Raw genomic sequence first — 18,272 nt, 5'->3', positions numbered from 1 at the left:
TAAAGAAGGGAGACAGATCAGGAAGAGGACATATACACACAGTGAAGAATGTTTACTCAGTTGGGGAGAAAACAGATGCATGACTTTAAACACTTAAAGAAGTTTTAGATCATTAAACTATGCCTAATGAAGATGAAGAGGAATAATGAGGGAAAAATACAAACTTCAAGAAAACATCTCTCCAGCCAAGAATGATGTGAGCTCTATGCACCCCCAAACACACTATACTAAACTCAATCTCTCAATCCCAAACTGGATATAAATGTAGGGATTTTGCTTCTGTTAGAGCAGAAATCATTAGACTGTAGTCAAGTCTTTCAAAGAAAGGAGTTTCAACTACAATTATACTCCCTGGCAAAATTCACAATTTGACTTTCCTCTTTATTCCACTGTTTCACCTCAAAGTAAGCAAACAAGTAGGAAAAAAGTAGTCACTTACTGGTCTCACCAATGCCTTCTCTGGATCATTTGAAAACCATAGGCCATTTTCAAAACCTCCCTTCCTGCTGAAATCCACAAACCAGACTTGAGGCACTGCATAACACGAGGGGCACAACAAATGTCACCCAAGCCAAGAAAACTTTAAATGCTCGTTCTCGGAGACATAGATTTCCTATAGTTATAATCATGAAAGCTCTGCTATCCTCAAATATTGAAACACGTGACAATTTCACAGTCTCCCCTAGTCCACTGTTATTCCAGTACATAAATTTAAGATCATATAAATGAATCTTGTTGAATGTACATGCACATTAACTATCCAAGCTCTAAGAACGAGCCACATTCCCTAATTTGGAGCATCTTTAGAAAAGACCATCAGCTTTACCAAAAGAGAAAAGAAAGTTGGTTCATCAAACCCACAACCCTATACCCTAAAGCACAAACCAGGAAGCCAGATAAAACCATCTACACACTATAAATTATGTACAAAAATTCCCCACTCCTTTTTTCCAAGAGAAAGGTGACTATACCAGGCAGTTGCCAGTGGAAAAAGTCTGAATAGTTGGGAAAGGGGTGAAAAAAGAAACAGATATGATCCAGCAGGAACTAAACCATAGGCGACCGAACCATAGAGCGAGGGGGAGGGAGCACCCCCTCACACACACACACTTTTACAGCTGTAAGACATATAGGCGGACCCATGCACGCTAACATAAATTCAAACACAAAAGTGTGCAGAAATAACTATGTTCCACATCACACCTACTGCTGCATTCCTGATCACATCAATCCTGCTGGCCTGCAGGGTGTGTGTGTGTAATGCCTCAGTTACTTATGACTGGTATTTAGAATTACTCAGGCTCAAACCCTATACCTTAGGTACAGGAGTCTGCATCCTCTACCCACACCACCACTTGTGCTCCAGGGAGTTTGGCCTATTCCTCTTAAAATTTGTGGTTTTCTGGCAAATCAGTGAGAATGGAATTCACTAAATAATGATAGCCCTTTAAATTTCAGTCTTCCTATCTTTTTTGGAAACGCATGGTAACACAAAACACTATTTTCGCAATGTTCGAAGAACAACAACTAACAAACAATTAAGCAAGCAATATTTAAAATGTGTCCCTGGTTTTGGCCCTTTGCCGCCCCCCCCCAAAATAAATTTTGGCTTTTTCCAGATTTTTTCTGCTGTGAAACTGAGAAATTTAGTTGTGTCAAGTGGATGGTGCAGTGGTAGTTTTGTCGCCGTTTGGTTTGATTCTTGACTGGGGTGCCTTCTGTGTGGAGTCTGTATGTCCTCTCAGTGTGTTTGTGTGGATTTCTTCTGGGTGCTCTGGTTTCCTCCCATATTACAAAGACATACATCTGCAGCATTTCTCCCTGGGCCTCTGCTGAAAATTGGCTTTGTTCCAAGTTGGACTTTCCTGGTAAACAAATGTTAAATAAATAAAAAAAATTGCTGAGAGCTTCAGGGGAAGAGAAGTTTAATGCTGCTTATTCCAAGTCTGTTTGCACTGTTAGTAGCACAACAGGTAGTAGCCTTACTTTTGATGCAGAAGGCTGTGGGTTCTACTCCCACAGTATGCAGATGGATTGCTGATACTGTAGTGTGTTGTACTTTAAAGGCAGTGGATGCTGCAGTGCTGTGAATGTCCTCCTTTGGAGGAATTACCTAATAACTATGAACGTGTTATCAGTTTGCCATCCATTCCTTGTTGCAATATTACTAGCTTATCATTTTTTAATGTAGCATAGGCAATTTATACTTCAAGGGCAACAGACACTTTATTTGTAGATGAAACAATGAAATATAAAGTTGTTTCCTAGCAGCAACCTTTTCATTAGTTAGAGGTCCCTTTAATGTGGAATTATTTAGATGACTTACGTCTGCAGAGATTTTGCATATTTACCGATACTGGTGGATTGTAATGACAGAAGTTTGAGTGGCCTTTTATGGTTGACATTTTCTGAAATGGGTAGTTTTGTCATTGGTTCATACATTTTGTTTCATTGCTTACTAGAAGACTGTTCAAAACTACAAATTTAAATCACAATCTAACAACTGATGCTGTATCATACATGGAATATAATTTAATACAATCAGGAAGATGAATCAAAGAATGCATACATGTATGCATGGCCCTAAAAATGTCTTTGAAAACAGTCCAGAGGAAAATGTGAAAGGCTCAAAATGATGGGCAAATTTTAAGCTTTACTCTTGTTATCAAAGCAATGGATGAAGGTAAAATAGTTCACACCACATTACCTTGACCTGGCCAAGCCTTCTGACACAACCCCCTACTCAGGTCTAGTACAAAAGATGAATAATGTAGGAACAAACACTTGCATCACTAGCTGGATTGCCAACTTGCTCACAGGATGCAGGAGATCAAAATAGGGGAAGAGACCAGTCACCAATGGAGTCCCCCAGGGTTTGGTGCTGAGACTTTTTCTATTTGGCATATACATCTCAAAAGTAAAAGGAAATACCAAAGGGCTTTGGCTGGCTAGGTTTGAGATGACTGCAAGTTAGGAGCAGTTATTGAATCCCCAAATGACTTAACCATCATGCAGGAAGCAGGTTTGTCCCAAACAAAAACTGGTGTCAAAATCATGACAATGCCTTCTGAAAACTGACCCAATTGTTTAGCATTTGGGAACTTGTGTGTACAGTGACCTAACTTTTGACGAACATGTGCCCAGAGTAATAAGAAAGGCTTTCTATATTGCACAGCTTATAAACAAATTGATTGTGACTAGATCTAGAGATGTTGTTGTCCCCACCTTTACACAGCTCTTATTTAAGTCAATCAATTTGTATAATACCCACTCTGGCATGTACCTGTCTAGCCCCATGCAACAATTGGAACACCTTCAGAGATAACTTACTTAAAAGGATACAAGTCCTAAACAATAGGTCTTGCATGGACCACCTCAAAGATTTATTATGCTCAGTATCCTACAGTGTACTTAGAGTTGACATCACTGGCATACAAGGCATCCTCTGACCTAATACATATGGACCTACTGAACATCAGCAAGTCAAATTGCATCAGAAATACTCAGTCCAGGTATGTAAACTGAATGTTGTGGAGAGAGGGATATATATATATCACAGAGACTACCACTGTTCCAGAACAGACTATTCATAAAAATAAAACAAAGCTCATCCATCCATATTCAAAAGCAACTTGGATCTAGGCAGTTCCTAAATGCTGCATCCCTTATATGGGTCCCCTCAAATTATCTAGGGAATGATTAGAGTTATTCTCAACTAGGGCTAATATACAATTATCAAGCATGGGATAGGTAAGACCATCAGAAAATGTTAATTCAACCACCAAAAAGGAACTGGCTAAGCTTAAAGTCCTCCAAGTGAACCTATGCTGTGGTATTAAATAGTTATAAAAAATTGCCCTTTTTAGTGCCCCTCTCACCCCACCCCCCTCCAAGTCTTCAACAGCTTCCACCGCCTATGAACAAAACTCTTTCTCTGGCATCCTACTTAACTTCACCCTATCTGCACAGTAAGGTTTGCCTTAACCCCCCCCCCCTCGTGTGCAACATCCAACAAGAATACAGAGTACACAGACATCCACCCACCAACACAATTCAGCACTCCTCAACTGCTGGAAAATGTACTGTGCAAACCATGTTCCCTTCTACAGGTTGTGGCGATGGCCACTACAGGACAAAGAAAGAGCAAAGATCCTTAACTAAGTAGCAAGACAGACTTGTATCAAACTTGAAAAGGTTCATAGGTAAGTACTAGGCTATCTGGCCAGGGGCATTTATAAGCCTAGCCACAGAGTGATGGCTTTCACCTCCCCACTGGATTAGTAACCTGGGCCTCTGTCTAACAGGGCTCCTGAAGTGAACCCAGGGTAGAACTGACGATTACCCATCCACTCATCAAGATTTCTCTTGAAGAGGGTCAGACAGGAGCTCTGCCGAATATGGATTGGGATTCTATTTCAGAGTGAGGGGAGTCGCTGGGACAGGAATCTATCCCTCCAGTATGTCCTGTTTATTGTTGTGCATAGGTTCAAGTCGCTAGAACGAGTGGTTCTGAGGGATCTCGCTTTTTTTGAGGTGAAGCATGTCCATTAGTTCAGGGTTTCACATAGCCCTATAGGTCAGGCATAGGTCACCTCTGAGCAGACGGTAAGCGACTGAGAACAGCTGGAGATTTTTTAATCGTGCTTCATAGGGTAATTGTTTAAGGCCCTTAATCCTCTTAATGAGGTACTTCTGTGGTCTTTCTAGTTGTTGCAGGTGTCTAGTGAGGTACATCCCAAATGGGGCATTGTACTCTATTATGGGCCTAATGAGTGAGGAGTAAAGGGGCACAATCACCTCCTTGGATCTGGATGAGAAACCCTTTGTGATCAGGTGTGCCACACAGAAGGATTTCCTGACCATTTTGGCTATGTGGTTCTCAAAGGAGAGCATGCTATCTACTTGGGTACCCAGGTCCCTAATTACTTCTTTTGTACTTAGTGGATTCCCATCTATATGGTAGTTTGTAGGTACTTTGTTTTTCCCAAATGGGATTACTATGCATTTTTTGGCATTTAGCTTGAGGCCGTGACTTTGACACCAGGTGTTTGTCTCTGAGAGACCCTTTTGCAGGATGTCTGTGTCACTGGAGAGTCAATTATTGCACCCAATTTACAGTCATCTGCGAACTTGATTAGCCACAGTCCCTCCGCATTTGCCTGTACTTCGGAGAAATATATACCGAACAGGAGGGCTCCCAGGACTGACCCCTGTGGGACTCCACTTGTGACTGGTTTAGAGTCAGACATGGCGCCTGCCACTCTTACCGTGTGGGTTCTGTCTGAGAGCCAATTGGCAACCCATCTCGTGACATGGGGGTTGATATTTAAGCTGGTGAGTTTGTCTATGATTCCTGTGTGTGGGATGGTGTCAAACGCCTTAGCGAGGTCCAGATATGTTGTGTGGACCACATTCCCTTTATCTATGGCCTTGGTGACTGTTTCAAAGAAGTCGACCAAGTTCAGGAGGCAAGATCTGCCTTTAACAAAGCTGAACTGGGTGGGGTCCAGTGTCTGGAGGTTCCCAATGTCCCTGTTAATGAGCTCCATGACAATGTGTTCCATGGCTTTGCAGACCAAACTAGTCAAGCTTATAGGGCGATAGTTCCCAGGGTCAGTTGTGGCACTACCTTTGTGGAGTGGTACGACTGTTGCTGTACGCCATTCTTTGGGTACATAGCCTGTAGAAAGGCTGAGTTTGAATAGTGTTTTGAGATGAGGGTTAGTTCATTTTGAAGCTCGTGTAAGACACAACCTGGGATACCATCTGGTCCCATTGATGCTGTGTTTTAGGCCTTTGCAAGGGCTGCCTTTACTTGTGTGTCTGAGATATCTGGAGTGCCACATTCTACTGGGATGGGTGCTAGCCCCTTTAGTGGAGAGTGGGGGGTGAAGTTTGCACTGAACATGTCAGCCAGGATGTTGGCAATGCCGGTTGTTTCAGTGTATTTATGGCTATTATGTACTAGCTCGGAGCATATGAGAGTTTGCCCCTAGACTCTTGACATAGTTAAAGAAGGCCATGTGGTTATCCTTAGAGTCACTGGCTATTTTTCATTTGAAGTTGGACTTGGATGATTTAATGAGGGAGCGCAGTTTTTTACTGATGTTAATCAGAGATGCAGTCTTATTTTGGGATTTTGTTCTATCTTGCAATTTTGTTCTATCTTGCAGGAGTTTCCTCCTTCTGTTGTAAAGTTTATTTATGGCCGGGGTCCACCAGACTGGCTTCCTCTATTTTGAGGAGTAGGTCTTGGTTTTACTTGGGATGGCTCGGTCCATAAAGGATTCTGCTGATGGGTCATTATTTTCCATTTGATTTGGAGCTTTGAAACTTCCCACCTCGGTCTTGAGGAGTGTGAAGTTGGCTTTAGAGAAGTTTTTTTCCTTGATTTCCTTGACTGTGGGGGTCGGGATGTGGATGTCCAGTGTGATTATTTTCTGATCTGATCTTACCAATGACGAGTTCACCTCAGGTGTGGAACATAGGTTCCCCATGTTGGTGATGACCAGGTCTAGTATGTTGTCACCTCTTGTGGGAGTGGTGACCAGCTGTTCCAGGGCATTTGAGTTTATAAACTCAAGGAAGCGTTGGGCTAGGGCGTTTGAGCTTGAGTAGTTTTCCCAGTCAATGTTTGGATAGTTGAAGTCACCCAGTAGCATGGTGTTGGGTAGAATCTTCATACTTTCTAATGTTCTCAGGAATGCTGCGTGAGGGTCCTGAGACAAGGTGGGAGATCTGTAGCAATATTCCCCAAGCCCACTGGCAACAACATATCATGCTATGATACAAATTTGTAAAACCAATTAGAAATCCCCCCACAAAAATGAAAACTACCTTTCAAATATAAACAGTAAGTGTTTACTTAGAAAAGAACAGGGTGACCACACATTATACAATGCTGCCTTTAAAAAGTGAGGCTAAAATATTACCTTCCCTTTAGGTGGTAGCACATATCACCCCAACATTACCCTCCTCTCGCACTATTCAGGATCATAAAAGAAATGAGCAACACCTATTCCACGAAAACAGCTTGCTATTAACTCATTCACTCCAATGGAGCTCAGGAAGTTTACTCCGTAACTTCCAATGGGCGGAGCCTAAACCTTTTGACCGAATCAAGGTATGTCCTCAAATTTCAAACAAATGTCAACTCTGGAACTATAGAGATTATGAAAGAAGTATGAATGGCAAATTCTTCAGCACAAACAATTTTGATAGTGGTATTTTTCTTTAGGTTCTAGGTCTTAAATTGAATTTTATAAGCCACAGTAAATACAGTAACAATTACAATTGTAATATTTTGTAAACAATTTACAATATCTCAGCAACCACTCAAGTTACACACATACTGTCAGCAGCATTTTATTCATCTAGCTGACAGCTTTCATGTCAGACTAATGCAGTGGTGGCTGGTGACTTCAAATTAAAGGGGGGCTGCAAGAGACAGCTGAATGGGTGGGGCCAATGGGAAGGGGTGTGACCAACTAGAAAGGGGTGGAGCTATGTTCTAAACCACAACAAATAGAACTTTAATTAAATATGCTGCCCTGGGTGTCAAACCGTCATTACAAGAGTCCAATCAAGACAAAATGAAGTGTAGAAGAAAAAATATTTCAATGCATTGGCTACATGACAACTTACTTAATATCTAGATGGAAACACAAAGGTGGAGAGGCATGAAAAAATACATTGCTTTTCAAATACATTACTGGAATGCCAGTCAAAATCAAGTATTAAAAAAAAAAAAAGCAGCACTCAGCTCAAACCACTTCTCCTTGTACTGCAGTTCTAATTCTAATTTATATTCAGCTTTATAAAATTACCAAGTAACATGCTGAAAGTAGCAATCTCTGTGATACCCCCACTTGTAAAAATGTTTCTTATCCAAAAAAGACCTGCTGCCTGACAACAGCTATCTACTTGTTTCATGGAGAACACATGATCAAAGTAAAAAATGAACAGCGAATAAAAAACAAGCTCAAGATAAATTACTTAAAGGATTACTGCACAAGTTATGGACCACACATGATAGAGTGGCATTCTGTTTAGTTTACGGGTAAAGCCTGCAAAGATAACAGCAAGTCTCCAACAAATGTAATGAGCTTCTGAAAATACTGTACTCCTGTCCTTTATTACAAATACTGTCATATGCATTTCAATATCTAAGGCTTATTCGTTATCTAGTTATGTAAATATTCTCTGCATGGCATCAATGAAAAGGCTTTCAATGTTGATAATTCTTTAACAGATGCTTATTAAAGCTTACTTGCATCTTACAATCTCCAACAAGCTTACCTAATGGTCATTAAAGCATTGCTACTTTAATACAGAGCAACAGGGTACTGCAACAGCATGCATTTTCTGAATAATAAGAAGCATAAATTAACAGTATAAAAAATATGACAGAAAACCAGAACATTCTGCAAAATCAAGGACAGATGAAAAGCCATGGTCATACTTGTGGTCTGCCTTGGATGGGGGAATGCTCTGCACATTTACACTGCATAACTGCTCCTTGCATTGCTTGGACACATCCAGAGCCACTACAATGGGGAGTGGAGTGCAACAAGTAGGTCACAGTTTGAAATGTCTCTGGCTGACGGTGATGGCTCTGACACTCATACCTCTCAACCTCAGAGCAAGAAATCTGGACAAACCCATACACAGAAGTGGGACACAGGCCCAAAAATAAAGACAATTTTTAAATATTGCTCTTATAAACTTAGAAAGATAATAGAATAGTAGTAGGTATTGCATTAGTATGAATTTTTGTAGGTATGAAATCTGAAACTCAAATGCCTGCCATTAATTTCTAACTTCAGTCTTTAATGATTTGCTACTAATTTGACAGAAAACCAGAATTTTATGAAAAACAGACCAAATATGTTATGCAAAAATATAAAATTGCCACACAATACAGCTGGGAACCTGTCAAAGAAGGGACACATTTTTTAAATTAGTACTGTTAACTTGGGCAGCTGACAAAATAAGAGCATCTACATGCATTTCTGAAATAAAAGTAATCTACAACTCTGATCATTACAGTTATTTATAAATGTAAACCCTCCAAGTTTTCTTCCAAAAATTACCATTTTGCAGAGGGATTATTAAGGGGAGAGCAACATTGTGAGCCAAAATTGGAGGCAGTTGAGAGGTTTGGATATTCCTAATTCTATAAAGCGATTTATTTGCACGTACCTCTCAACCTCTTAATGCAGGAAATCTGGATATGGCCAAATATATTGGGGGAACATATAAACAGTACTAAAAAGACAGTTGATAGAATAACAGGTCATGCTTTAGCATGCATTGTTCTGAAGGTTATGACATCTGAAACTCAATGTCCGTCATTATTTAGTGACTTCATTCCTAAATGATTTGGCAGAAAACCACAAATTTTATGAGGAACAAACCAAAAATAAGAAGCAAAAATCTATTCATTCTGCAAAATTTTGGACAGTTGAGAGGTATAGTTCAGCCGGGGCTGTCTGAGTTTGCTGCCATTCCCTCCCTCACAAAATCATGGTCGAATGGAACGGCCCCCTGCAGCCATTCCAATGTCCCATTCCTTGGCTATATCGCCCCATTTGCCATAAACACTGTAATGTGCATACTGCTTTACTTCTGCGATGATATGGATTTCATTTGAAAGTTTTATTTTATATTTTACAGCATAAACCCTAATAGATATCTGCTAAACAAAGCAATGCAGTCTCACAATGAAAATAGACTTAGCATTAAAACATCTCTGCCCTTGAAACTTACATTCATTGAAACAGCATTGAAATCCACATTCAGTGGCAGATAAAGATTAATTTTGGGCTGTTTTCAAATCATAGGCCCCTTGAATACGAAACATACACATGCTCTTTGATGCACCTTCCTGACTTTATTAAACTATATTCCTTGTACAATACAGTACAGTTGAGCTGCCCTATTCAGAACATTTCCATCATAAAAGTCTACTCAAACTTCAACAGTCCACCAGTATCAGTAAATATGCATGATCTCTGAAGAAGTAAAAGCCATATAAATAATTCCACATTAAAGAAATCTGTTAACTAATGAAGAGGTTACTGCTAGCAAACAACTTTATATGTCATTGTTTCATCTACAAATAAAGTGCCTGTTGCCCTTGAGGAATAAATTGCTTATGTTGCATTAAAAAAATTATAATGCTAGTAATATCACAATTGGGAATGGATGGCAAACTGATAACAGGTTCATAGTTACTAGGTATCTTCGCCAAAGAGGACTGCAGCATCCATCCCCTTTACAAAAGAGTATAGTATCAGCAATGGATCTACTTACTGTGGGAGTAGAACCCGCAGCCTTATGCATCAAAAGCAAGTACACTACTTGTGGTGCTATTTACAATGTAAGTGGACTTGGCATAAGCAGCACTAAACTTTTGTTCCCCTGCAGCTCTCAGCTCCTTGTACAATCTACTCGACACTCAGCTGTATCTCTGAACTTTGCAGCACAAGAAATGTGGACAAAGCCAAAATTTATTTGGGGGGGGGACAAAAGCCCAAAAACCAGGGGACACATTTTAAACATTGCTTGTATAATGTCGGAAAGTTGCTAGAATAAAATGCTGTGTTACCACCATACATTTTACTGCCAAGCATTGAACCCAGGTCCCTGTGCAAAACAGCCAAATCATCTATTTTTAATGAAAGAAAGAAAGACTGAAACGTAAATGGCTACCATTTAGTGAATTGAGTTCTCACCATACCTGTCAACATCTTAGCACAAAACACCTGAACAAAGCCAATAATGGGGGAATACAGCCCCCAAATATATTCAGTGAGTTCAGTTATCACCATAGCTCTCAACCTTGGCACAAAAAACCTGGACAAAGCCAATAATGGGGGAATACAATCCAAAAAATAGGAACAAATATCCACGAAGGACACCAGAGCAAACTCACACAAACACAGGGAGGACATGCAGACTCCACACATAAGGCACCCCAGCCAAGAATCAAACCAGACAACCCATAGCTGTCAGGCAACACTGCTACCACTGGAACATGTCGACCCACTCCTTACAAATCTTCCTCAATCTGGAGGACACAGACATCTATGTGGTAACTGAAACATCATTTAAAGCACCAGAAGCAGCCCAGTAGTGCAGGGATATAACAGCTTCCACATTTTTAGACCAGGTACCACTCATAAAAGGAAACAAGGTGGAGGTGTCTCAGCCTTTATCAAAAATCACTGCACCTCCAGACTGATAAATCAGTATCATGAGTCAGAAATTCTCCATATTCAAACCACTATAGATGAAACTCCCTATCATACCATTGCTCTCTGTACATTCCTCCCCTCCATGACCCAGGACACTCACACAAGATACTTGCTAGGCATAGGACCTAACACAATAATCCTGGCAGACTTCAACTATTCATTGATAAACTGAAAAAAAAACACATTCTCAAATGGGCAAGCCCAGAAATTCCTGGACTTTGTTAATATGAACACCCTGCAACAACTATAAAACTGCCACAAGGGGAAACAATATCCTCATCTTGATCCATACAAATATGGCGAGCTGCTGCAACACCTCCATTTTATATCATCCTCTTTGGTAAGGTCAGATGGTGACCCCCTTCGAACTCTAGAATGTTCAAAAAATTATTCCAACTATCTGCTATTGAGTGATACCAAAATTTACACCAACCCCAAACAAGATAATTCAGCTGCCTTTGCTGAATCCTTCTCCCAAGAATTCTATCACCACTTCAACCACTATACAATAATACAGAAGTACTCTAAACAAGCTGGACAACAACAACAACAACAAAACATATGGCCAAACACAATGAAAATAGGAAAAATACAAACATACACCTTAACAAGCAGATAAGGAGTCTAGTCAAAACTACTAACGTCAAATGTGAGTTGAATTTAGCCTCTCAAGCTAAAGACAGTCATAAGGCATTCTTCAGCAATGTTAACATGCTAAAAGGTAATGCACAGCAGAGTGCCAAACTTGTAGTAAATGGAATCATGTTTACCACACCAGATGACATTGCAGACTTATTGGTGGATAAATTTAGAGCAAACTTCAGTCCACCATCCCACTGCAGCTGGCATTGTGGAAATACCAAAATCAGTGCAACCTCTTTCTACCACTGGATAGCAGGTCATAAATGTGTTCTTCTAGGCAAAGAACACAGCATCGATGGACCATGATAACATACCAGGGTGCTTCTTGAATGGCTTGAAACAGGAGATGTCAGCCCTCCCCCAGCCAAGCTATTTGTTCTCAGCCTTGAAACTGGTTTTATGCCCATGGATGGGAAGATGGCAACTGTCATTCCACTGTTAGTCTGACCAGTCTAATTTGCAAAGCCTTGAAAAGAATTGTCCCAGATGTTATATTGAAAGACATAATAAATCTACAAACACTTGACGTTAGTCAGTTTGGGTTTGTAAAGGGGAGGCCATGCCTGATGAACCTGGGGAACTTCTTTGAATAGGTCACAAAGGCTGAGGGTGGACTATTTGGATTTGACCAAGACATTTGACACTATTCCACACTCGGGTATGGTCGGAAAATTATACAAAATTCAAATAAACCTATCTGTCACCAACTGGGTAACCATCTGGCTTTCACAGATGATGCAAGAAATAAGAATAGCCAACTCTGCTTCCACTAAAAGGCCAATCTAAAAGACATTTGACACTATTCCACACTCGGGTATGGTCAGAAAATTATACAAATTTCAAATAAACCTATCTGTCACCAACTGGGTAACCATCTGGCTTTCACAGATGATGCAAGAAATAAGAATAGCCAACTCTGCTTCCACTAAAAGGCCAATCTCAACTGAAGTTCCCCAGTGATCAGTATTAGGACCACTCATGTTTGGCATGTGCTTTTCAGATGTTCAGGTCAATACAAATGGGCTGTGGCAGGCTACATTTGTGGACGACTGCAAGCTTGGGGCAATCATAGAATCCCAAAAAGACACAAACATCCTCCAGAAGGCTCTCACACAAACAAACAAACAATTGGTGCAAGACCCATGAGCTTAAACTAAATACAAAAAGTATATAATCATCTCCTTCAGTAAATCATCCACCCCTGCAAACTATAACATTGACAGCACAACTCTTAAGGTAGAAACTGTACTTACGGATCTGGGGACTTATGCAGACAGTGATTTGGTCTTTGAGCAACACGTGTCCAGTGTCCACCACAGTTAGGAATTCTATTTATATAGCACAAAGTAAGTGCACTGAATCCAGGTCCATACAACCACCAAGTAGAAAACTCTCTGTAGAGTACTCTTCTCACTCTAGCTGCTAACACCCAGCACAGCTAACGAAATAGTCTTAGGCCGCCAAGAATTAAATAAATAAAATAAGACTTCACTTGATTCACGATACTCAGTACACTGCACAACCGAAACTGGCTGTAACTGTTTGCTTCTCGCTCTTTTTCCAGCACATAAAGCCCGGGAAGAGAGCGACAACCAATCAGCAGCCATTTAGCCCAAGCACGTCATGTACGTGCCTGCGGACGTGGCAGTCCAAACCCCTTCCAATTCTATGCGGTTTGGAACCGCATAGACAGCTGGGCATCACACTGATGCCTTAATTCGCTCTCCGGACTGCAGCAGAAAGAAAAAAAAAAAGTCTTTTTTTAAATCCGCCACAACCCGAAGTGGTCAAAGTGCACATGCGCGTACTCGCCGAGTCAGTCGGCAGCAGAGACGAGTAAGTACAATGAACTAAACTGAGACATTAAAAAAAAAATAATTAAACTAAAAAGTACATTTTTCTGTTTTCTTGCTGAGGGGGCTGCAGTCTGGCAGTCCGATGCCACGAGCCACCCCTGGACTAATGAGTTGTCTGTGTTACTTGGTTGTTGAGATACTTAGAAAAATGTGAAAATTATATCTATATAAATTAATATCATAAAACTACAGTTAATATCTATTTACCTGCACTAGATTAAAGCCTTGCACATAACATGGTTTTGGAATTATTGATGCAAACATGAACAGACAATATTTGATACCTAGAGGCATCAGTAGGAGTTAACTGCAAATGCACCTGGAGGCATCACTCGGATGTAATGAGTTAATCCAATATGGTAGGAAGGAAACTGCTGCTGCACTAAAATGTTAAAAAAACTGGCTTGATGTACATACACAATGCTCAATTAACCCACACTCCAGCTACTTGTGTAAATTAAGATTATACCCCAGAGAAAAGAGAATACTTAGAGACTTATACTGATCGCACATTCAGTTTCACTATTCAAGGGATCTCACTAATGAGTCTCACACTAAACTTGAAAAACTGGTATGGTACTGAGCCCTCTGTTCATCTGTCTCTCCTTCTCTGGCTATGTTTTCAATACTTACCTGCAAATAAGTCAAGTCAGGAACGCTCTTGCTAGCACACTGATGTGAAGTGGAGGTTGTCGCCTCTTCACCTAAGAACACAGGTATAGGTTCATACATTAGTACTAGGCAAACTGCCCTTGTGGGCCATTTTAAGACTAGCTAATTACCCCATGTGAGAATCAAACCCTGTACCTTGTGTCTGTGAGATAAACACTTTAGCCATTATGCCAACCTCCCATCCACTTTCTTCTCCTATTTCTTCATCTACAAAAGGCAATTTTCATTTTTATTTTATATTTTTTTATTTTGCTTTTGTCTGGATAGGATTAAAGCAAGACCCTCAAGAAAAAAAAAACATCCTGTGGACATCTAGCATACATAAATTATAAAATAAGCGAAAGAAACTGCTGTCTAAAAATACAAAAGTGAGATCCAGGAACTGGAAGAGCACCCTCCTCAGCCTAAACAAGCAAATAAGACAACTTGTAAAATCTTCAGAGAGCAACTATGAGAAAAATTTAGTAACCATAGCCAAGGAAAACCATAAGGCTTTCTTCAGCTATGTCCACAACCTAAAAGGTAAGGCTCATATATGTACTGAACTAATTGTGGATGGCATCACAAATACAGTGACCCTGTGGAAATTGCAAACCTGTTAACAGACTGGAATGGTGAAAATTCCAGCCCCCTATCCCCCCCAAAGCATATCACAAACCATGTCTTCATCATCTCCTCCTCCCTGCACCTCCAAAGAGCAAGTCATCAATGCTCTGTCCAAGGCTAAGAACACAGCCTCTATGGGACCAAATGACATTCTGGGCTGTGTTCTTAATATTCTACAAAAGAGCTAGTTATTACTCCATTAGACACTCTATTCAACCACAGCATGAGTACTGGCTTTGACCCCAATGAATGAAAAACAGTGACTGTTATCACCCTCCACAAGGGCAACTTGGCAACAGAGCCTGAGTAACTATAGACCCATAAGTTTAACCAGCCTCATTTGTAAGGCAATGGAATGAATCATCATGGGCCTCATAAAAAAGGATATAGGTGACCCCCAAACCCTGGATCCGTCCCAGTTTAGCTTTGTCAAGGGCAGGTCATGCCTACTAAACCTGGTGGACTTCTTTGAGACTGTGACCACAGCCATAGACGAGGGCAAAGCCGTGCACACAGCCTATCTCGACTTGGCCAAAGCCTTGAACACTATCCCACATTCGGGCATCATTAACAAGCTAACCCAGTTGAATATCAACCCCTATGTTGTCAGGTGGGTTGCAAACTGGCTCACAGATCAACAACAGTCAGTCAAAGTAGGAGACTTTACCTCTACAGCAGACTTGTCACCATTGGGATCCCACAACGGTCAGTGCTGGACCCCCTCGTTTGACATATACTTCTCAGAAGTCCAGGCCAAAACGGAGGGGTTGTGGCTAACCAAGTTTGTGGATGACTACAAATTAGGTGCTATTACTGAATCCCCTCATGATATCGGTGTACTTCAAAAAGGGCTTAAACAGACCAATGATTAGTGTCAAAGCCATGGTCATAAACTAAATACGAAAAAATTCATCATCATTCCCTTCGGTACAAACAATGTCCTTGCTGATTATAAAATAAGCAATAAGCAATAATACCCTAAGTACCAGTTCAGCAATGAGAGACCTCAGAACACAAGTTGACTGTGACCTCAACCTTGACCCCCATGTATCTACTGTGGTGAGGAAAGCAGTCTACATCACTTACCTAATTAGTAAAGGCATCGCCTCAAGGGCAAAAGAAGTTATAACCCCCTGTACTCGTCCCTCATCAGGCCTATTACTGAATATAATGTTTCCTTTGGTGTGTACCATACCAGACACCTGCAACTTGAGAGACCTAAGAAAATTCAGGGTCTTCAGCACAGGTCTTATATGGACAGACTGAAATCGCTGTCACTGTAACAGACTACTGGGAGGTGACTTATGTCTTGTTTACAGGGCTATCTCTGATCCAAATCTAATGGAAATGCTGCACAACCATAAGTCAAATGGGACTAGAATCACCTGGTATAGGGACCTCAATCTAGCCTGTAACATAAACAGGACTTTCTGGAAAAACAGCTAAATCTCTCAGAGGTTGCCACGTCTCTGGAATAGGCTTCCAATCTTTATCAAGCAGAGCACCTCCATGACCCTGTTTAAGGGGACCCTGGATGACTGGATGGGAAACCATAAATTTGTGCCAGGGATTGCCCCGGCCTCTATCATGGACATTGGTAGTCCTTGCTAGAAAAACCTTGGGCATATACAATATCTCTCATCTAGTATTATATGGGGATTTAACGGCTAGGCTTGTAAAGATCCTCAGGTCAACAGCTTAGTAACATCCTATGAACCAAATTTGTTCAAATGCGTTTAGTCAAAATCCCTTTTCAGAGGAGGACCGGGTAGAAAAGCGAAAACAATTCATGCCAGTGATTCCCTTTTGCTGTTGACTGTTTTCTGATTAAGACTGAGATGGAAATCATAGTGGCAGAGGTAGAAAAAGAATTCCAAACTCAGTATGATTACCTTCCAGTGAGTATAAGAATAAACAATGGACAAGGAAAAACAAATGGACAGCAATGAAAATAGAATAAAGTAATATGGAGGACAGTGAAACAAAAGGTACAATTGTGAAAGTAAACTTACCATAACAGTAGATGTTTGAATGATCACTGCTGCAGTAGCCTAAGCTATATGGGTTATATCCTGCAAGGATATAAAAGCCAGCTAGCTTCCAAAGGTCCAGGGCTCCTTCCATGCACCCAAACAGCTCAAGCTGAGCTGACTAAAAAGACAGGGTTGTGCCCCAAGCCTTTCAGAGCTTTTAATGGCAACAGAAAGGAGGAGGGTGAGCCCTGAAAGGCAATGCTAGGAACAACAAAATATAAAAGTCAAAGCAAAAACAACACAACAAGAAACAAGGGGGATGGAGAGGAGGAGCAGCTACTGCAGCAGTGATCATTCGAACATCTACTCTTATAGTAAGTTTCTTAACACAACTGTCCTATGTTTATGTTCTCCATTTTGATCACTACTGCAGTAACCTAAGTTATATGGGTATATAACTCCAGCATACACATCTTGGGAAGTGGAGGTGGAAAAGGGTCCAGAAGTCCCAAGACAATGGTCCTAGCAAAGCCTGATCTAGACCTACAGACCAAATCAAGATTATAGTGCTTTGTAAAAGTATGTACAGAGGACAGGGTTGTTGCTTCTAGAATACATCTAGAATCCAGCACCTTCCAAAAAGCCACAGATGAAGCCAAGGCCCTGGTACAGTGTGATCCTGCCTGGAATCATTTTGTTCTGATGAATGTAACAAAAGGTAATAGCCCTGGACAACCATTTGGAAATAGTCTTGTTTTGACACAGGTTGTCTCTTCCTTTTACCATCACAATAAATGAATGACTGATCTGAAGTTCAGAAAGATTAAGTTCTGTTAAGGCAGTACCTGAGTTGTCTGTGTGAATACAGATTATTTTTCCCCCTGATAGGTTCAGTGGTAATTACTAGGCTAGATGCTCTGGAAGGAAGTTTTTTAAGCCTAGACAATTTTCCCATCAAAAGTGAGAATCAAACCCTGCACTTTTTGCCTGTGAAGTACACACTTCAACCACTATGCCAACCCAAATCCTACTGGAGGAGTCTTTTTTTATTGGTGAATGCTATGCTAATTGACTTGAAGACCTATTTTATCCCTAGTCAATAACCTAAGGTCATAATCAAACCCTATACCTTGTGTCCACAAGGTGAAGACATTAACCATTATGACAATCCAAGTTTCATTTTTAGGTTATGGAAAGAAAATAGGCAGGTGGATAATTTGGCATAAAGTAAATGCAGATACTACTTTAGGTATAAAAGAAGGATT

The 18,272-nt window shown here is 40.6% G+C and overlaps 1 protein-coding gene and 1 pseudogene across 4 annotated transcripts in view; one reads left to right on the top strand and one right to left on the bottom strand.

The window, feature by feature from the left end:
* GLB1L2 (galactosidase beta 1 like 2) overlaps positions 1–18,272 on the bottom strand; it is a 2,046,079-nt gene that overhangs the window by 599,491 nt on the left and 1,428,316 nt on the right. The window lies entirely within an intron of this gene.
* Positions 1–18,272, top strand: part of LOC122807950 — a 44,080-nt pseudogene that overhangs the window by 11,714 nt on the left and 14,094 nt on the right.

This window comes from Protopterus annectens, chromosome 8.part0 (assembly GCF_019279795.1).
Source record: "Protopterus annectens isolate FY-2018-M chromosome 8.part0, PAN1.0, whole genome shotgun sequence".
NCBI lineage: Eukaryota > Metazoa > Chordata > Ceratodontiformes > Protopteridae > Protopterus > Protopterus annectens.
This window is presented reverse-complemented; position numbering and strand designations above follow the sequence as displayed.